This window comes from Panthera tigris, chromosome B2 (genome assembly GCF_018350195.1).
Source record: "Panthera tigris isolate Pti1 chromosome B2, P.tigris_Pti1_mat1.1, whole genome shotgun sequence".
NCBI classification, from domain to species: Eukaryota; Metazoa; Chordata; class Mammalia; order Carnivora; family Felidae; genus Panthera; species Panthera tigris.
The window spans coordinates 160,567-182,857 of NC_056664.1; the positions used below are offsets into that span (position 1 = coordinate 160,567).

General features: G+C 47.2%; 2 long non-coding RNA genes across 2 annotated transcripts; one reads left to right on the forward strand and one right to left on the reverse strand.

Annotated features, from left to right (window-relative positions):
• Positions 1-1,468: 1,468 nt before the first annotated feature.
• Positions 1,469-9,553, reverse strand: LOC122238482. Its single transcript, XR_006217408.1, has 3 exons — positions 9,475-9,553; positions 3,595-3,737; positions 1,469-1,999 (listed from the first exon to the last, which is right to left on the reverse strand). It is a non-coding gene; the product is annotated as an uncharacterized LOC122238482 (long non-coding RNA).
• LOC122238483 lies at positions 9,088-21,750 on the forward strand. The gene is made up of 3 exons (XR_006217409.1): positions 9,088-9,932; positions 20,500-20,558; positions 21,144-21,750. It is a non-coding gene; the product is annotated as an uncharacterized LOC122238483 (long non-coding RNA).
• Positions 21,751-22,291: the final 541 nt, after the last annotated feature.

The window sequence follows — 22,291 nt, forward strand, 5'->3', positions numbered from 1 at the left end:
ACAAACTATGAAGGAGTCATTTGATTACATCAGCATTCAATACTGCGGTCCAGTGACAACAGCAGGGACAAAGCTAACAGGGAAAGGCCAGGCTGAGAGATGATACCCACACGTCTGAAGCCAAAGAGACTCAGGTGTGGAATATAAAAAGGAAAGCCTACAAATCAGTAAGAAGGCAGGAACCCGACAGAAAAGTTTGCAAAGAACACGAGTAGTTAAATCACAGAGGAGCGCCCGGAAATGCCCACGTGCGTGTGAATGGACACGCAGACTCACCAGTGATTAGACAGATGGGAACTAACACAACAAAACTAACAAAGAGCAGACAGCTGAATAACGGGGGACGTGGGGACACATCTGTGACATATGGACCACCCAGCAGGCTGGGCACAGCTGTGCTGGTGAGGGCACTGCCCTGCACACACCTTCCTCTGTGCCCCAGGGGCTGGTTTCTGGGTAGATGTCCCGGGAGCTCCTAGGCTCACGGCAGCATCACTGTGGTACCAGGGACATGGGTTCATGTCCAGCCCAGCCCTGGGAACGGGGGAGGGCAAGGTGACAGATGCTCGTGGACACGGGGACCATGTGACACGCAGAACGTGGGCTGACCCTAATAGTGTGCAGAGTGGAAACACAAGAGATAGGTGAGCCTATGGCAGTATTTTGTGAATTCAGCACGCCACGCAAAAGTACACTTTTCCAAGCCACCTACAAATAAAAATCCAGCAAAGAGTTGCCACGGGCAGGGGACGGTAATTAAGCAGAAAAACAAGTAAAACAAGACGACAGTTGTGGGCTGGAGATAAGGGTGTGCTGCTAACTGAAGAGTGTGGCTTCATTTACCACATCCTCCCACCGAGGTCAGAAAAATAGATTTTAGATTCTTTTGTTCCTGTCGCCTGTTTATGAGGAATGTCTTTTATCTTTACTGTTTTTTTTTTTTTTGGCCTCATTTCTTCTTGTAAACTCTCATTGCGTTGGTGAAGAAGGGATGTGCGGGTGGGGGTGGGAGTTCAGAGGTGACTTCGGCCCGAGTCTGTGGGTGAAATCCAGGTCAAGGGCCAGAGGTCGGCAGAGACGTCCAAACAGGGAGACGGAAAATGGCAGTGGGCAGAGGTGACCGGGAAGTTACTGGGTGTCACCCGCGGATGGCAGAGCGGAGCTGAGGTGGGCGGGGAGGGGTCCGTGTGAATGGAAAGCTCCGGCAAGCCGACAGACCTTCCCCTGGCCACCCTCACAGCCCACCTTCTGGGCCTCACCTCCTCAGACGCTCTTTCAAAGCCTCTGCCTCAAAGGTCACGGGCTCCCCGGGAATGAGGGCCCCGGGGGCTCCTTCCCAGGCCTCCCCACTCATGGAGGTGACTGTCCCCTGTCCCACCCGGTTGCCCCCACACGCCCATCCCCCCAGCACTGCCCAGCTCCTTCTTCACCTTTCCGGGAAAGGAGGCTTTCCTGGGCTGCTTCCCTAAGGCTTCTCTATCTCCAGCCTATGCCCTCCATTTTCATCCTGATTCCCCAAACTGTCAACCCCATGTTTCCAGCCGAGAGCTAAGTCTCTCAGGTACCATGGGGGGCTCAGATCGGTCAGGCCATCGCCCCCACTGCTGTGCTGTGCGGTCTCCGTATTTCTGTCCCTGGACTCATCATCTGCTGCCATCGTCCCTGACACCTCAGTCCCATTTTCATCTCGACCCGAGTTATCCTCTCTTCCAAAGGGCCTCTCGCTACCAAAGATAAGCCAGAGCTCCTAACCCCACGGCCTGGCTCTCGGGGACCTGCCTGCCCCCACGTCCGTTCCCAGTGCTTCCCCACCAACCACAGGAACTGTGTGCACTGCCTGAACACACTCTTGTGGCCTCACCTTCCCTCCGCCAGGAGCACTATCTGCCCCTCCCTGTTGGAATCGCGCCTGACTGTCCCCAAGGTCCAGGTCAAAAAGCCACAGTCTCTCCTCCTGGTGCACTTTAAATTTAATAGAGTCTGACGTCACGTACAAACACTGTATGAATGAAAACAGGAAGCAAAGATAGTAATAAAGATAAATGCATGAAATAATCAAAGATAATATAGATCTACCATTTATAATGTTCAAATGGATATGGTAAAGTTCTCTTTTTTTTAAATGGAACCATCCAATTTTTACATTAAAGTAATACTTAAGTGATGAATCGCTAGGTTCTGCTTCAGAAACCAATACCACTCTATTTAACTTGAAATTAAATAAATAAATTTTAAAAAGAAAAATAAATATTTAGTGGGTGAATGTCACATGAATATGCATTCATTATAATTAAAAATCAAAATTGAGGGCACCTGGGTGGCTCAGTCAGTTAAGCATCTGACTCTTAATTTCAGCTCAGGTCACCATCTCATGGTTCATGAGTTCAAGCCTTGCATCAGGCTCTGCACTGACAGTGAGGAGGCTGCTTGGGATTCTCTCTCCCTTGGCCCCTCCCTGCTCACTCACTCACTCTCAAAATAAATAAACTTAAAAAAATCAAAATCAAAATTGTACAAATGTTTGTTTTCCTAAAAATACCTCAGAGAGAAAAGGACAGATTGAAATATAGGAATTAGTGCTACACCTCTTTTGTCACATTGAATATTTTTTAAAGGTTTGTGATCCTACCAGATATCAGATAAAATGTGGCTTCACAGTAAAAAACTGACTGAAAAGGGCCTTGAATAGTAATGAAAAATGAGAACCTAGCAACACTGAACCTCCTTCCCAAAAGGTTTACTCACAAAATGTGTAACAGAAGAAGTGGTTAACAGACCAAAGGTACATTTCCCTGATACACTAGCCAAAACAAACTACCAACTTCCAAAGAGTATGCTCCTGGGGAGCCTGGGTGGCTCAGTTGGTTGAGCGTCCAACTTCGGCTTAGGTCATGATCTCACAGTCCATGAGTTCGAGCCCCGCATCCGGCTCTGTGCTGACAGCTCGGAGCCTGGAGCTTGCTTCGGATTCTGTGTCTCCTTCTCTCTCTGACCCTCCCCCGTTCATGCTCTGTCTCTCTCTGTCTCAAAAATAAATAAACATTAAAAATTTTTTTAAAAAAAGAGTATGCTCCTTATGAGGCCAAAAGTGTCCCAACATATGGATGAGAATGCAATCACCCATGGGGACACCTGGGTGGCTCAGTTAAGCGTCCAACTTTGGCTCAGATCATGATCTCATGGTTCAGATGTTCAAGCTCCAAGTTGGGCTGTGGGCCGACAGCTCAGAGCCTGGAGCCTGCTTCGGATTCTCTCTCTCTGCCCCTCCCCTGCTCACACTCTGTCTCTCTCTCTCTCAAATATAAATAAACACAAAAAAAAATTTTAAAAGAATGAAATCACTCATTACGTTTTATGAGGGAAAAGGTGTTGATGAAGAAACCTGACGATGCCCACAGAGTCGTGCGTCTAGAAAAATGTCAGGAAATTAGCTTCCGGGAAATACAAGCTTAACAGACTCTCATTTGAATCTGCAAACACCAACTGCCTAAAAATAAACCTTATAAGATATACACGTACTGCCAATATAAGGTTTAAATAAAGGCAATTTAACATCTGATTCAGAAACGTAAAGGAAAACGCTTCACAACATACCCTGCTATTAGTTGCAAAGGTGAAACGAGGCCTCAAAAGTCATAATTCTTGATGCAAACAGGTTAATGCAGAGCCAGTTGCAGTGAGGGTCTCTCTGTGAACCTGCCAGCCCGCGTCAGAAAACTCCTCTGCTGGGAAGCCATCTACGAAGGATGAGTACACGAAAAGATGCTGCTGGATTTTTTTAAATGCCATAAAGCAACAATTATCAAAACTACATAATCACTTCAGAACAGAAAAAAAAAAATCATCAACAGGCTGGAACAAAAAAATATATCCTGCTACTATAAAAACTTAGTTTATGCCAAACTATGGATGTGGAAAAGACCCACTATTGCAGAAACGATTTGGGGACAGCTGGAAACCAGAACAAAGAAGAATTAACATGAAGTCACATAACACAGTGTGTTGGATTCCATATAACCCAAGAGTTGACTAATCTCTAAAATGAAATGAAACAGAACAGTATAATCATTGAGATAAATTTCTGGATAGGACACGGTGATGACATTTTTTAAAAGAATAGAACTGATTTAAATACAAATTTCTAAAATTTTTGCCCCCAGAACGCAATAAAACAGAAAAGAAATAAACAGAATAAGAAGAATGGAAGTTAGACATAGCAAATACAGTTTGTTACCCGAAAGACAAACTACTTTGATGCAATCACGTAACATCGGTGCCCTGGTTTCAGGGTGAAGTGCAGACCGTGTGTCGACCTGGAGATTAAAGCCTCACCAACAGGGGCGCCTGGGTGGCGCAGTCGGTTAAGCGTCCGACTTCAGCCAGGTCACGATCTCGCGGTCCGTGAGTTCGAGCCCCGCGTCAGGCTCTGGGCTGATGGCTCGGAACCTGGAGCCTGTTTCCGATTCTGTGTCTCCCTCTCTCTCTGCCCCTCCCCCGTTCATGCTCTGTCTCTCTCTGTCCCAAAAATAAATATTTAAAAAAAAAAAAAAAAGCCTCACCAACAATATTCACAGTCCGGCGGGCTCCAGCAAGCACGGACACCGCACAGGGAAGCGGTCACCGTCTCTGTTTAATTTACAAAACGTCATTCAAAGAAACAGAGACAGGTGAGAGTCACAGTGAAGCCTGATTTCAGGATTGTGCAAGGACGCCCACAAACAGCCAGGCCCTGCTGGGATCCCTTATCCCGCCTCTGCGGCTGCCCCTTCCAGACAAGCCCATCCCTGGACAAACCGTCCTCACTTGGCCTTATGAACACACGGAATCCCTGGTTTCACAGCTCACACTGGGGTCCATACACCTGCCAGTCCTCCTTCACTCCTCCCTGGCGTCTCTTCCCTCAGCTACACACACATCCTCCTCCTTGCTCTGCACACCTTGCACACCCCACACCGCAAACACTGTCCCTGCTGCACTAAGGAGGCGAACCCTTCACGCGTACCTTGTCCCAGAACAACCCCCACGCTGACCCTCTCCTGCCCTTGCCTGGCACTCAGCATTGTCCGACCCACTCTGCCACATCTACCCTCTCTCTCTCTTCCCTCTCTCTCCTTTCCCCTTCTCCTTCTCCTTCTCCTTCTTCTCTCTCTCTCTCTCTCTCTCAGCATCTGGAACTCTTCTCAAGACCTCATCCTGCAGGCTCTTCCTCCCTAGACACTCTTTGGGAATATCACATCAATTTCCTTGAATTTGCACTTCATTTGGTGGATCCTGTGCTGGGTCCTGGGGACTCTACCCCAGGCTCTCTGGAGACCTGCGTCTCATACCCAACTGCAAATCTAACACCCAGCTTACACTCAACTTGTCCTACATGACCCGATGCTTCCTTCTCACCTGCTCTCTGTTCCTTCTCCTTCCTTCATCCACACCCGTGCTATTGGGACATCCTGTAAATTCAAACTCTAATTACGAATTCTTCAAATACAACAAGGCTTTTCCGGACTTGCACACACGCCTGGTCTTCCCATTGGTCGGCTTTTCTTCTAGGTCTCAGCTGGGAGTCACCTTCTCCAGGAGGCCCTCACCAACCGTGCTAATGTGGGTCACCCATGACTCCATCTCAGACCCCTGTCTGCTTTCCTCATAGCTCAAAAAACACTAGCTTTTGTGTCTGTCTCCCTCCCCAAGCTGCAAGGGCCCCAGCAGCAGGGACGGCATCTGTCTTGTTCACTCTATTCCCAGAATATGGTGTCATTTTTAACACACTTTAGGAACTTATTTGTCTTTCGCAAGTGAACAAACATTATTATTTACTTCAGGCTTCCTGTCCTAATGTAAAGGCACCCTGAGGGCGAGGATTCTGAATCATGTCTGCACTTCCTACACCAGCACGGCACGCTGCACACAGCACGGAGCTGAAAGGGCCACTGGTGAGCGAACAGATTTTCCATCCTGCACCGGGCTGGTCAGTAGGTGGGAGAGGTCTCCCTGTGCTCTGCACGGACGGGAAATAGTGTCGGCAGCTGAGACCTGGCCTCAGGCTTCTGCATGATTTCTCCACCTTCACCTGCAATCTGGACTCCTCACCCCAAATTATAACATGTTCTCAACAAGTCAAGTGTGCAAAAGGTTTTGGATATTCATCTTTCATTATTGGATAGAAAGGCACAATAGTGGGGCGCCTGGGTGGCTCAGTAGGTTAAGTGTCTGACTTCAACTCAGGTCATGATCTCGCGGTCCATGAGTTCGAGCTCTGGGTTGATGGCTTCTCCTTCTCCTTCTCTGGGTTGATGGGGAGAGGGGGAGAGGGGGAGAGGGGGAGAGGGGGGGAGTCGGGCTCTGGGTTGATGGCTCAGAGCCTGGAGCCTGCTTGGATTCTGTGTCTCCCTTTCTCTCTGCCCCTCCCCCATTCATGCTCTGTCTCTCTCTGTCTCAAAAATAAATAAACGTTAAAAAAAATTAAAAAAAAAAAGAAAGGCACAATAGTGAAAATACGTCAATTTTCCATCCAAGCAAGTGCTCACTGGATTGGGGCTGGAGGGTGGGCAGGTTTGTAAAAATCATGCTAAAACTAATGGGAAAAATAAGCACAATGTATATCCACGAAAATTCTAAAAAACAAGAGTCTCCTGAGGGTTCTAAGACCCACCTGACATTAAAACATTACAAAGATGCAGTGTTTAGATGGTTTGGCACACAGGCAGGAACAGACAGAAGAACAGAGGAGAAGAGTTGAGAAAATATGCACATTTATATAAATATAAAGCATACTGTGAGGCTGGCATTCAAATCAGTGGGGAACTCTGGGTTATTTGAGAAAAGGTGGTGGGAAAAAATGATCGGAACTTGGAAGTTACATCACATTGTCACCAAAATGTATCCTGGACGTTCCAAGACGTACGTTGGAGGACATTCACTGAAACATTCCATGTGATCGCAAAACAAAGCAGTAACCTGGAAATAACTCAATGTCTGCCAATTCGTGGTTCACTCATAGAAGTGAATACCATGTGGTTGTTGAAAAAGAATTCATAAGAATTCATCTTTATGTACTAATAGAAAAATGGGAAAATATCCAACATGTACTTTTAGTTTTTATTTTATTTTTTAATTTTGTTAATGTTTTATTTATTTTTTGAGAGAGAGAGAGAGAGGTAGCACGAGCAGGGGAGGGGCAGAGAGAGCGGGAGACACAGAATGCAAAGCAGGCTCCAGGCTTCAAGCTGTCAGCACAGAGCCCGACATGGGACTCGAACCCACGAACTGTGAGATCATGACCTGAGCCAAAGTCAGACACTCACTGAGCTACCCAGACACCCCTCCAACATGTACTTTTAGATGACAAAAATGAGTTAGAAAAAAAATTAGAAAATCCGTGTGTGTGTGTGTGTGTGTGTGTGTGTGTGTGTGTGTTCCAAAGAGTAGATTCACACACACAATTTTCTGGAAGGATGATACACAAAAAACTAACAATGGTTACTTCCGGGAAACAGGAAGATTTTTTTTTTTTTTACTTCACACCTTACAGTGTTGTCTGAATGTATCACCAAGAATATGTAACTTTTATGATAAAAAAATTGAATAGGATAAAAATAACCACTAAAGGAGGTAGGGAGGGGGAGAAGGAAGGAAGGAAGGAAGGAAGGAAGGAAGGAAGGAAGAAAGGAAGGAAGAGAAGGAAGGAAGGAAGGAAGGAAGGAAGGAAGGAAGGAAGGAAGAGAAGGAAGGAAGGAAGAGAAGGAAGGAAGGAAGGAAGGAAGGAAGGAAGGAAGGAAGAGAAGGAAGGAAGGGAGGGAGGGAGGAAGGGAGGGAGGGAAGGGGGAGGAAGGGAAGGGGGAGGAAGGGAAGGAGGAAGAGAAAGACAGAATCATGTACTAATTTCCAGGCTTTGATATATTTGCAGGATAGACAAATACCATATTATTTCACTCAGGTACAGTATTTAAGAAACAAAACAAATGAGCAAAGGAAAAAGAGAGAGAGAGACAAACCAAGAAACAGACCCTTAACTGCAGAGAAAATACTGGTGGTTCCCAGAGAGGAGGTGGGTGATGAGGAAGAAGGATGCACCTGTTGTGAGGAGCACTGGGTGATGGGTGGACGTGTGGAATCACACTACATTGTACACCTGACACTGATACTACACTGTTGACTATACTGGAATTTAAATTTTAAAAACCATGATTACAAAAGTCTCATAAAATATACATGTATTTGCAGGATAATTATCAGGGATGCAAAGCCTGATGACATTTCTCACCAAATGTCTAGTTCAACCAGGGGAACCATATAGTCTTAGTCCTGGGGGCTGTCAGGCCCACGTCCAGCCTACAGACGAGCATAACATGAAATTACATTTCAGATATTTCTATATGAAATCGTCAGGGAAAATGTATTACAAAACTGTTGTTAAATAAAGATGGAATCGAAAGGCATAGAGTTAAAAATATACAGAAAATATAGGCATGGTCGGCAGTTAGAAGCATTTTTGTGGATGCTTTGATGTTTGTGGTCAGCTTTTTAATATTTGTAATTTGTCGTCATTGCGAGTAAATATGTACTTTAGCTCCTAATTTTACATATTCTCATTTTTGGATCCTTTTTCTGGAAAGGGCCCAACGATGTGTCAGCTCCAGCGCACAAACCTGGGGCGCCCCCCGCCCCAACGACGGTCGGGAGATGGTGAGTGTCACGCAGCCAGCACCGCGGACTCGAGGCCCTAACGCAGAACTGGGGGCGGGGTCCGCGCGGCCGGGTAGGTGCAGTGGGGGTGCGCAGAGGCAGGTGCGGCGGCAGGTGGCGGGTCCGCAGAGGCAGGTGCGCCCCCAGCACCACGATCCGGCCCGCGCTCCCCGCAGATTTCCGTCCTACCCGCGCACCTGCCAAGTTCCAGGCAACGCTCTACCTCCACTGAAAGTGGGGCAATACAGTCAGGATTGCCCCCAAATCCGCTGTGTTTTTTTAAACGCACTCAGTCCCCTACGCGCGGAGGGCGCGCTCCCGGCTCATTCCCGCGCGCGCCCAACCGCGGTCCGTGCCCTAACAACCCCAACGTTCCCAACTGCCACCCGACCTTAGCCCCCCAACGACAGACGGTCACCCGACCACGGCCACCCGGCCACCCTACACTCGGCCGCTCACCGGACGGGCCAGCAGCCCCTGGCCCGCCCGACGCCGCAGGCCTGTGAAGCTGGGTCTCGACCCTCCAGACGGAGAGACTCGCCCCCCAGCGCCCTGAGGGTGGTCACCAAGCAAGTTCCGTAAGTGACTCTGGAAAAGATTAACGCTTGATTTCCCACAAGAGAGGCAGCCTCAGAAACCGGCCTCTGAACTTTGCCCTGCAGGACCTCAGCCTTTCAACTCACCCCGGTTCTGGCCCATTTATCAAGAGCTCTAGGAACCGTGGGGTCCAAACCGATGGAATGGAAAAGCTTTGCTCAGACGCGGAGCCCGCGGAAATCTTTGTTCACTTACAGGTTTTTAATGCATCATTAGCACCACTGCGTGTGTCCTGTTTGGCTCCTCTTTCTGCCTCTAGAGCTGGCTCAGCTCCCATCTCCGCGTCGCGTCCTGGTCTGCAGACTGAGACCTATCAGGGGCCCTGGTGCCACAGGGCATCCCCTTATGCTGGTGTTGCACCGAAGCTAGAATTCTTGGGTTCCAGCCTATGCACTGAGCCTGGGAAGGAGGACATCTCCGAGCCCAGCTCTTCTGGAAGCAAGAAATGAGTCCCAGCCCTGACGGGGGTGCGGGGTGGGGGTGGGGCTATAGGCGTGCACAAGGAAAGTCCCTGCGGACTTGACTACTGAAGAAAACAGGTTTTCCAAAGGAAGCTCCACAGGAGGACAAAGCGCCCGAAAACCGAGGCCTGGATCAGAAGCGTTTCCGTTTCCGCCGGCCGCCAGGGGTGCGCTGAGCACCTCCCGCTTCCTGTAAGTGCAGACAACTAAAGAATCTGGATAAAATATTTTCAGAGTACTCCAAAAATGGAAAGTTTGGGGAAGGAAAGGGCACTGTAGAGGTGAGCCGGGCGCTTGGGGCTGCTTCTGGGACATTTGCTGGTTCTGCAGGTTGTGGACTTCCCGAGCTGTATTTTCGGCAGCCTTTGAAGGAGCTAGAAGTGAAGTCTCAGGCCCTAAAATGTCGTGTTGAACTTGTTTAAGGCGACTGTAGACTGCCAGTGTCAAAAACGACATCTTTCCGGGAAGAAACGAACAGTGTGGTAGGCCTAGTATTTATACAGATACGTTTTCACATATCTAGCTCACAGGTGGAAATCACCGGGCCCCAGAGGGGAAGAGACCAGCAGGACGGGAAGCAGAAATGAGAGAAGAAAGGAGACCCGCAGAGGACTTAAGACATTGGGGTCACTGGACACGGACGGTGCTATATTGGAGGACATAAAGGCCAAGCTGGAAAGATCCAGCAGAGAACTAGGAATTACAACAAGATGCACAGTAGATTTAGCGAGGGGAGCAAGACTGAGGCCGTGCTGGGCACGACAGTCATACAGTCATGGGAATGGGGTGTGGTGGCTTTGCTGGTGCATCTGTGACCAGGAATTGGAAAGATCACAGCCTCGTGGAGAGAGTCGCTGACTATTTCCAGTTCAGCTTCTCTCACGACAAAATGATATAACCAAAAAAGTGAAATATGCAATGTAATTTTTACGATGTAATTTAATTTTTAAAAGGTTATATACATTCACTTGATTCAAACATTAATACACAAGGGGCGCCTGGGTAGTTGAGTCAGTTAAGTGACCAACTCTTGATTTTGGCTCAGGTCGTGATATCACAGTTCATGGGTTCAAGCCCCACATTGGGCTCTGCACTGACAGCACAGAGGCTGCTTGGGATTCTCTCCCTCTCTCTGCGCTTCCCTCCTCTCTCCCTCTGTCTCTCTCTCTCTAAATACTTTTTAAATGTTTTAAAAAATTAGTACATGAAAAGATGTACATCAAAAAATTTACAACCACCCCGTCTCTGTTCACACCTCTGCCATGACCCTGACCCACTCCCTGCCCCACAGGGAAACACGTTTATTAGTTTCCTGTGTGTCCTCTCATTGTGTCTTTATAAAAGGAGTGAATCAAGTATATATTTGTATTTCTCCCTTTTATTAAGGAAAATTTGCACAGTAAACACTGTTGTATTTTTACCTAAGAATATAGCCTGAAGATTTTTGTCACCTGCACACACAAAGCCTCTATAAAATGTCTCAGTTTAATATAGCAACAAAAATTAGCGATTTTGCACTAGCTTGGGTGCTGACAATGGCCAGATGGGGAAACAAGGTCGTGTGAGAACCTTTATGCTCAGTGTTAAAGGGAGAACTTTCCCAGGACTGGGCTCTGGGCAGGGTTACACTGCCACCCTGTGTGTGGTGTGTGGCTGCCTCCCCACCTGTGACAGCTGCCGGGCCACCTTTCCCACGTTTTGGTGTGATGCAGGATGTTAAGTTGGGAGTGTCTGGGCAGCCAGGGCCAGCAGCTGTCCCGTGCTACCTTGGCCAGAGATATCGCTGGAGACCGGGGAGGGGGAGGGGGAGGGTCAGCCTGCCCCTGCAGACTCAGCAGAAAGTCTTAAGTTGATTTCATAAACTGGACCATGAAACTGACCTGGGACTAGCAGCAAGGGGCAATCAGGTCCCTAGGGAGCTAATGAATGGGGTACCAGGACACTGTGAAGCCAAGAATAAGCCAGACAGGGGCGCCAGGGTGGCTTGGGCAGTTATGCATCCAACTTTGGCTCAAGTCATGATCTCACAGTTTGTGAGTTTGAGCCCGCATCAGGCTCTGTGCTGACAGCTCAGAGCTTGGAGCCTGCTTTGGATTCTGTGTCTCCCTCTCTCCCTGCCCCTCCCCTGCTCATGCTCTGTCTCAAAAATAAACAGTAAAAAAATTTTTTGAAGAGTAAGCTAGACAAACAGGGAGGCATTCTTGTTTGCAACAGAAGCTGTCCATTTAAAAGCCCCCCTAAATTATCCAACATGTAAAGCAAACCAATAAAATGTAAATTTTGACACTTGGGTTAAAAAAAATTGACAAATGACATTTGACCTCAAGATAGCTGGAAGAGTTTCTTTTCCGGGGAGAATTTCAGACCCTTTGGAAACATTGACCTTTTTACCTGACTCTCCAGGGTCAGCGGCGTCTGATCCAAGATGCATTCTTTATGTACAGGAAAGTCCCAGGCCAAGGTCAGGAGAGGCCCCCTAACTACCCCCATGCCCACCCCACCCCCAGGCAACCGTGCAGAGAAGCTTGTCTAAGATTCAGGAAGATGGAGAAGATGACTCCAGCCGATGGGGAAGGAAGATTACTTAGTGTCACTAGATAAAATACAGAGAGGATGCTCAGATAAACTTGAACTTCAGATAATTTTTTAGTATAAGTGTGTCTCAAATAATTGCACTATACCTGAAATTCAGATCTAGCTGGGCATTCTGTGCTTTTATGCACAAGATCTGGCAAACCTACTTGTCAAATGTGGGTCCAGAATATCTGTCTGACTGGAGAAGGTAGTGTGTCCTGAGAGGGAGTTCAGGTGGAGGCAGGGGCCCCGGGTGGCCTGTAAACACCAGCAGAACTTCAGACTCCATCCTGGAGGAAATAGGAGGTGATTTGGTTTTTCGGTAATATTGAGGGTTTGTCTAGTTGTAAAAGCAAGTGTGCTAACTGCAATATACATGGACAGGACAGAAGAGTGTAGGTTAGCTGTGCACCCGCCAAGCAGCAGGGACAGCTGTGACATCTGACTCTTAACTGTCCGCAGGGTGTCGTGTAGCTAGTACCCGCTGGGCCTGATTCACGCTCTACTGAAAACTGGGCCCCTACCTCCTACCCCCTCCTGCTCTACCTTTCTTCCATGATCCGTACTATCTTCTAACGTGCATGGCGTCTGGTTAGCCCAGTCTGGCTGTCCCTGGTGGGTGATGTCACCAGTGCTTAGAACTGCGTCTGGCACGTGGAAATGCTGAACACCTGTGATCAGGTGCACAGTCATTCTCTCTGAATGTTCTCACGAGCTGCCGGCACGCAGCCCAGAGAGATTGCCAGGGTCCCGCCCACCTGAGGGTCGTGAAGTTGCCTGCATGGAGAGTTTGTGATGTGTCTGGAGGGAGGTGCAAGAGGTGGGGAGAACCCCTCCCCACACACACACACGCTGGCGAGGACCTGGGAACTCAGAGCTGGGGGTGAGACAGAGGATGGCTCCCGAGCCATACAGGAGTTAGTCTGGGCGGTGCAAGCGGCATACTTACTGTCTCACAGCTGTGGGGGTTACAAGTCCATGATCAGTGTGGTTTGGGGCCCCTCCCCTTGGCTTGCCACTGTCCAGTTTCTTGCTATGTCCTCACATGGACTTTGTTCTGTACGGGGCATCTCTGATATCTCTGTGTCCTAATCCTCGCTCGTGAGGACACCAGTCAGACCAGATTAGAGCCCACCCTGGCGGTGTTACTATGCCTCCAGATGGCAGCTGCATGGAGAAGTAGTAGGGTTAGGGCTTCACCAGGTGCATTTCAGCCCAAAAAGATCTGAAGTGTGGAGGCCGTGGGAGAGGCAGGCCTCGGCACCAGCCTAGCGTTCAGAAGGCAGGTGTCCTGCACGCCTGAGTCCCCTCTGCTAACACCTCCCGCCACAGGATTTTCCAGCTACTGTCCTGGGTTCCTCCTGGAAGGCGGTCCAGTCTGTGGGTGTCTTTGTCAAGATGTGGCTCTCAGAGTGGGGAATTACAAAGGTCTCTGTGCTGGGATCCGGGCACAGCAATTCTGTGGTACAAAAAGCTAAAACAGTCCGATGTCTTCTGACAGGGGTCTGTTTAGATCCTCAGCTGCAATCATATTTATATTTCTGACCACTTTTCTCTGATGTCATATATTGCACAAATAGCATAATTATGGAGGGTAGGCAGACTGTGTTCAGGTTCTCCGGAGAGACAGAGCCAACAGGATGCATAGAGAGAGCTTTTAGAAGACTGGCTCATACCACTGTGGGGCTGGCAGGCTGGAATTCCGTGGGGCCGGCCGGCAGGTGGAGCCCCCAGGACCCGTTGATGTAGCGCCTGGAGGCAGAATTCTCTTTTCCAGGGGAACCTCAACTGATTGATGAAGCCCACCCACACTAGGGAGGCTCATCTGCTTTACTCACCTAAATGTATCTTCACAGCAGCATCTACACTAGCCTTGACCAAATATCTGGGTACTGAAGTTTGGCTAAATTGACACACGAAATTAATTAACCAGGCCCTCACGTAGGCCAATCCAATGATTGAAACACTATATTCCTTCTTTGGAGAAATATCTGTTCATGTCTTCTGCCCATTTTTAAAAATTTTTATGTTTATTTATTTTTGAGACGGACAGAGACACAGTGCAAGCAGGGGAGGGGCAGAGAGAGAGGGAGACACAGAATCCAAAGCAGGCTCCAGGCTCCTAGCTGTCAGCACAGAGCCCGACACGGGGCTCGAACCCACAAACTGCGAGATCATGACCTGAGCTGAAGTCGGATGCTTAACCGACTGAGCCACCCAAGTGCCCCATCTTCTGCCCATTTTTAATTGGATTATTTGGGTTTTAGGTATTGAGTTGTATAAGTTCTTAACATATTTTAGATACTAACTCTTATGATTTCACTCATAGGGGGAATTTAAGAAACAAAACAAATGAGCAAAGGGAAAAAAAGAGAGAGAGGCAAACCAAGAAACAGACCCTTAACTGCAGAGAACATACTGGTGGTGACCAGGGGGGAGGTGGGGGGATGGGGGGGAATGGGTGATGGGGATTAAGGATGCTCCGGTGATGAGCACTGGGTGTTGTATGGACATGTGGAATCACTGTATTGTATACCTGAAACTAATATTACATAACATAACACTATGTTAACTAACTGGAATTAGAATAAAACACTTAATTTTAAAAACTGAAAAAAAAAAAAAATGAACAAATGAGTCAAGTGAGGACGAGGTCTCTCTGGATTCTCCCCCTCACCCCCCGCCCCACTCCTGCACCTGGGGCAGGGGGTTCAGGCAGCTGGGGGTTTCTCCCAGCAAGAGGGAGCCTGCCAGGAGGTCTCCCCACCTGCACTGGCCCAGCCGCCCCTACGTTTATGCTCATATCTTTTAATGGGTCTCTCAAGGGAGTAAAAGGAACGTCACATTTTGTTGGATTTTTTTTAATCGCATGATTGATCTTGTTTGTGAGCAATTCAGGCCCATGTTGTATAGCATGCATTAACTATTACTTACAAATGGACTTCATTACTCCATGCATTTATTTTTAGGGTTGTTTTTCTCTGTTGTTTGTTTTAACAGGCCTGGTTTTTGTAGAGGACTTTAAACTTTGTACTCCTGTTAAGCGGGGTCATATGATAACCTCACTCAATCTACCAAGTCATTTTAATCATCAAGGTATTTTAAACAGAGATGTTTTTATTTATTTCAATTTCTAATTCCTATTTTTAGCTAAGCACAATCTCTCTCTCCTAGGGAAACCAGGTGCAGGGAATCTCTGTCCTCTTACCTTATTACTACTCCACAGTCCTTGACTTACCTGGAGTCTGAAACCCTTTTTGGAATCTGGCTTACATTTTACTTTTCCGATAACATGCTTTCTAGTTGCCAGTTGATTGCATTTTATATCACTTGCCTTCATGCTTTCTGATATAAGACAGTGACCATTCACATTCCTACCAGCAATGTATGAAGGGCCCTTTTCCCCCCACATCCTTAACAGCTTTGGAAGTTTAAAAAAAAAATTGCCAATCTGGGGAGTGCAAAGTTTTATCTCATTATTATGTCTATATCTCATTGTTTGTATTTTCCTAAGTAGTAGGGAGTTTGAACTTCTTTATTTTAAAATTTAAGAATTGCTTTGAATATATATTTATATCCTGTATTCATTTCTTATGTTTTTTCTTTTTTAACTAAATTGTTTTATTTTGGAAAAAAATATGGAGAAGAATAGAAAATAGTAATAAGCACCCTTGTAACCATAGGCTAGAATTAACAAATGTAAACATTTGCCAAATTTGCTTTAGATTTTTGTCAAATAAAATGAAATGTTAGAGATAAATTGGAGGCTCTGCTCCTCTCCCTCTGTCCCCAAGAGGAAACGCACCTGCGCACTGAGCATGTGCCTGCCTGGGCATGCACCTGTGCCTCCGTCACATACACATGAAACCACGGCCCTATGCAGTGCTTGGTGTGTTTGTAGATGTCTATAAATGACCTCACGCTTGTTACTGTTTGAGACCTGCCATATGAATAAATACAGAACCGAGGTTTTCGACCAGAGGCTTTGTCCCCCAGGGCAGAAAGGAAGGACCACTAGTGAGTAACATGAAGACATATGAAAGCGTACAGCACACTGGGAAAGATGCAGACACAGTCAGATTCAGAATATCCTCACAATGTAACAGCGGTGTGTTCACCACTTACCGCCAGCATAAAGGTTAAAAGACAAAAGTATTATTTTCTAAGTTTATCTATTTTGACAGAGAGCACAAGCTGGGGTGGAGAAGAAAGAGAAGACAAAGAATCCCAAGCAGGCTCCACACTGTCAGCACAGAGCCCGATATGAGGCTGGATCCCACAAACTGTGAGATCATGACCTGAGTCTAAACCAAGAGTCTGATGCTTAACCAACTGAGCCACCCAGGTGCCCCTAAAGGACAAAAGTATTGGGGTACCTGGGTGGCTCAGTCGACTGTCTGACTTCCGCTCAGGTCATAATCTCATGATTTGTGAGTTCAAACCCCGCATTGTGAGTTCGAGCCCTGCATCAGGCTCTGTGCTCCTGAAATCAATGTTGCACTATATGCTAACTAATTTGGATGTAAATTTTAAAAAAATTAAAAAGAAAATTTTTTTAAAAATTTTAAAAAGGACAAAAGTATTAAAGAATAACTAGAACTACAGTAACTGGTTAATGGATACACAATATTAAAATATGCAAAATGTGACATCAAAAAACATAGAAGGGGGGAGTAAAGGGTAGAGTTTTGTATGTGAACAAAAATAAGTTGTTATTTTTAAAAAATATCAAAAATAAGTTGATATTATAAGATGAAACAGACTAGACTGTTACATCTATAAGATGTTTCAAGTGAGCCTAAGTGTAGCCACAGAACAAAAACTTGTAGTAGGGAAGGGAATAGAGTGTACCACTGTGGAAAATCATCGGTTTACAGAGGAAGGAAGCAAGACAGGGAAAGGGGAGCTATCAAGCAGCCAAAAAGCAATTAACAAGATGGGAATACTAACTCCTTATCTATCAACAATCATTTTAAATGGAAACAGATTAAATTATTCAATCAAAAGGCCCAGAGTGGCATTACTGGATCAATAAATAAGACCCAGTGATCAATGCTGCCTACAGGAGACTCCCATGTTGGCAGGAGGCAGTGTGGAAAACTATACAGGGGTGCCTCACAGAATTAAAAATAGAAACACCATACAATCCAGTAATTCCACTGCTGAGTATTTACCCTAGGAAAATGAAAACAGTCATTGGAAAAGACATACGCACTCTTACGTTTACTGCAGCATCATTCACAATAGCAAAGATACGGAAGCAGCCCAGGTGTCCACGACAGATGAGTGGATAAAGAAGATGCCGTGTGTCTGATGGAATGTTACCCAGCCACTAAAAAGATGAGATCTTGCCATTTGCAGCAACAGGGATGAACCTAGGGGTATCACATCAAGTGAAAGGAGTCAGAGAAATACTAACACCATATGACTTCACTTACACGCTGTAAAAACAAAACAAACAGAAGCATACTCGTAAATACAGAGAACAAACTCGTGGTTGCCAGTGAGGAGGGAGGTGGGGGGATGGACAAAATGTGAAGGGGATTATGAAGCACAAACTCCCAGTTATAAAGTAAGTGGGTCACAGGGACGAGAAGTACAGCACGGGGAACATAGTGAATGACACCATAAAAACGTTGTGTGGTGACACACGGTGACTATACCTAGAGCGGTGAGGACTGCAAAATGTACAGAACTCTCGAAAAAAATGACCTACATGCGTGTGTATATGTGAATATTATTCAGCCATTTTAAAAAAGAAGGAAACCCTGCCTTTTGCAACAACGTAGATGGAACTTGAGGGCTTTGTGCTGAGCGAAATTTCAGACAAAGAAAGAGAAATCCCGTATGGTCTCACTTGGATGTGGAGCCTAAAAACATCACACTTGGAGAAACAGAGAGGCAGTGGTTGGCGGCTGGGAGTGGCGGCTGGGGGATGGGAAGATGTCGGTGGGAAGGTACAATCCTCCCATTAGAAGATGGGTAGGGGCACCTGGGTGACTCAGTCGGTTGCGCGTCTGACTTTGGCTCGGGCCATGATCTTACCGTTCATGGGTTAGAGCCCCGCATCGGGCTCTGTGCTGACAGCTCAGAGCCTGGAGCCTGCTTTGGATTCTGTGTCTCCCTCTCTCTCTGCCCCTCCCCCCTCGTAGTCTGTCGGTGTCTCTCTCTCAAAACTAAATAAACACTAAAAAAAAAAGAAAGAAAAGAAAAGAAGATGAGTAAATTCCAGGGATGTGTGTACAGCTGGTGAGTGTAGCCAACAATATCTACCTTATACCTGAAAGTTGCTGCAACAGTACATTGTTAGTGTTCTGACCATAACAATAACAAAATGCTAATTATGTGAGGTGAAGAACATTAATTAATCTGTCATAAACATTTCACAATATATGCGTGTATCAAATCGTAACGTTGTGCACCTTAAACTTAGAGGATATAATATGTCAATTATATCAATAAAGCTGGAGAAAAAAAGTCAAATGCCTTCAGGGCCTGGGCAGACAAGAGGTAATAGGGAGTCATGAGGAAAATAGCCACCTTCTCTAAAGGCACTTAAATTATCGTTATTTTTATTTATTTTTTTAAGTGGCTTTACACCCAATGTGTGGACCAACATGAGGCTCGAACTCACGACCCTGAGTTCACAGCCTGAACCGAGATCAAGAGTCTGATGCTGAATGGACCGGGCCTTCGTGGCCCCCCAAATTATCATTATTTTTATTTTTATTTTATTTATTTTTTGTTTAAAATTTTTTTAGCATTTATCTATTTTTGAGAGAGAGAGAGAGAGAGAGAGAGACAGAGCATGAGCAGAGAAGGAGCAGAGAGTGAGGGAGGCACAAAATCCAAAGCAGGCTCCAGGCTCCACACTGCCAGCACAGAGCTCGACACGGGGCTTGAACTCACAGACTGTGAGATCATGACCTGAGCTGAAGTGGGAAGCTTAACTGATTGAGCCACCCAGGCACCCCTCAAATTATCATTAGTTTTAAAATCATGATACCAGTCAAGCAAAACCTGTCTAAAAGTTAAATTCTGCCTCCAGGGGCCAGAAGTTAGGGTGAGTCTCAACTGTAAAATATTATACAGATGTTAAGATGCTTTAGTTAAACCTCAAAGAAAACAAATGTCTCTTCTCTCTCTCCCTTTTCATATCTCTGAAAGCCTCGGCTTCTGGCTCTTGCTCTGATTGGGGCCCTTTTCCCTCAACACAGAGGGCAGGAGAAGGGTTGGTGAGGCTGCTATTTTCCTCGTCCAGACACGCCACATGGGAGGGCAGTGGGGATCAGCGAAGCGCTGAGAAGCAGGAGGAAACACAGACCAAACCAAAAATGGGGCGCAGACCCTCAGTAGGGAAGGAGGGAAATCCCCAAGGAAGGCAGACTGCCCCCAGGGCTGGGGGCGGGGTGAGTCCCCCGCTCTACCTGCTGCACCGGGAGATGATTGCTCCCTTGTCCTTCCAACGGGAAACATTTCCTCCTCAGATGCATCCCTCAGAATGGGGAGTCTCAGACAGTCCTATGACTCTGAGAAGATGCTGCTGGCAAATCTGCTGGAGCAAATCCAAGCCCTGGAGCCCTCAGTCGTGCAGCCAGGAAGCAACAGGCTCTGGGCAAACACCAGAAGCTCCTCTGTTAGGTGTGCCGTGTCCAAGGACCACACAGTTTGGGTAGAAGCAGCCAGTGTTACAGGAAAGCCAGTGAACCCTTCCCCAACCCCCATCAGACCAAGGTTCTACGGCTCACAGGTCAGAGTTTAGACAACTGAGACCTGTTGAAATCAAGGCATAATAGAGAATGGGAAGGACGTGGAATTTTGAGTCAGAAGGTTTGGGCTCGAGTTCAGATTCCTGAGTTCACCGTGTGACCTTCATGGAATCACTTCACCTCCCCGAGAGTGGAGCACCTCACCCTGCACGTGGGGCCAGAGCAACCTTCCAGATTGTTGGTGTGATAAATGAGGGCAGTTTATGGAGGTTCCAAGTAATCCCAAACCACTGTCCAAACATTAGCCATAACGAATTAGTTACAATTGACAACATTCGTTGCCTGTGGGTCAAGGGGGCTCTGCTAGCAATGGCCCCGGACTCCCCCTGGTGAGGCTCAGCACCATCCTGGGAGGTCAGACGCTGCAATGAAGCCCAGAGAGCTCCAGGCACACCTGCCAAACTCTCTCCCCACAGGGCCGATGTCACAGGTTCAAGGACTTTCAGGAAAAGGAAAAAGCCACCGTCCAAAGAAGGTGAGAGGATTAAGGTCTTCACGGTAGAAGAACTGGCTGTGGGTCCCCCTGTCTCCCTGTCCCAGGGGCTCCCTTGTCCCACTGGCCACTTAGGAAAAGCCCCCTAATGGACACTCAGAGACCGGGACGGGATGCGGTGTTGGAGGGGCAGGCTGGGAGGGGCAGAGAGAATGGTGGCTGAGTGGGTCAGGGTATAGCTCCTTCCACATCCAGTCTTGTATTCCTGCCTCAGTCTCCTCCACCCAGGGATACCGGTGCCAGCCATAGAATCAGAAATACCATCGTTAGGACCCAGCTGTGCCCCTCACAGCTCCCCACTAACTAGAGAGAGGCTCCCCCATTAGAAAATGAGGATGCTGTAAACCCACCAGCCTCTTTACCGGGGGTTTGTGGGTTTGTGGGAAAGCAGATTACAAACTGAAAATCCTCTGGAAATGTGAGCACTAGACCCTTAGATACTAAGTACTGGGTACTGAGGTCCTCAAAGGCGAAAATCATAAAATATAAACAACCTAAAAGTAAAACCGAGCACACAACAAGTCCTTTAATGACTTCCTCCTCCTCCTCGCCTTTCCTTCCCTCTAGGTCCGCCCCAGCACACTGATGGGCATGGTCCCCAGTGCAAACTCAATGCAATCGGAAAATGGAACCCATGCACTGGAGGGACCTGTGAGGCCACCCCTTCGTCGGCTGAGTGTCCGGCTTCCTTGAGCACAGGCCCAGCCAGAACCCGAGAAGCAAGCAATTGTCACAGGACACAAGCGGCTGCCACATCAGGTCCTAAGGGAGGAGAATGTCCGCCTGTCAGGCACCAGGTCCTAAGGCAGGAGAATGTCCGCCTGTCAGGCACCAGGTCCGAAGGCAGGAGAATGTCCGCCTGTCAGGGTGAACTGGCTGGCTCAGGAGGCAGCGAAGGGAAAGAGACTAGTAATTTCACGGGAGCAGCTGAGCCCTGTCAGGAAGCTGACTGACTCCCTGAAGGCCCAGAAGGGCTGGCTGCCAGCCCACTGCTCCTGGGAGAGCCCTGGTCACAGGCGGGAGCTCTGGCCACCTGGCAGGACAGCTGTCTGCCCGCCCAGCCCAGGAGATATATGTGAGCCGTGTGTGCAATTTACAAGTAGAATGAGCACCACATATATAATTTAGGAATATATTGCAAGCCATGTATGTAATTTAGAATTATATTGCAAGCCACACATGTGATTTAACATTTTTTTCTAGTAGCCACATTAAAAAGATAAAAAAGAAACAGGCCAAATTAATTGTAATAAAATATTTCATTTAATCTAATATATCCAAAATATTACCATTTCAACCAGTTAACCAATATTTTTAAGATATTAATGAAATATTTTAGCATCTCGGGGGTTTTTTTTGAAATTTTTTTTAACATTTATTTATTTTTGAGACAGAGAGACAGAGCATGAACGGGGGAGGGTCAGAGAGAGGGAGACACAGAATCTGAAACAGGCTCCAGGCTCTGAGCTGTCAGCACAGAGCCCGACGCAGGGCTCGAACCCATGGACCGTGAGATCATGACCTGAGCCGAAGTCGGCCGCTTAACCGACTGAGCCACCCAGGCACCCCTCGGGGTTTTTTTTTTGGTACCGAGTCTTTGAAACCTGGTATATATTTTACACCAGCGGACCTCAATCTAGATCCAATGATTGCAGTTACATATAGTCCTACCCGATCAGTACGCTTGCCTTTAGTGGAGACGTGTGTGGGTGGCA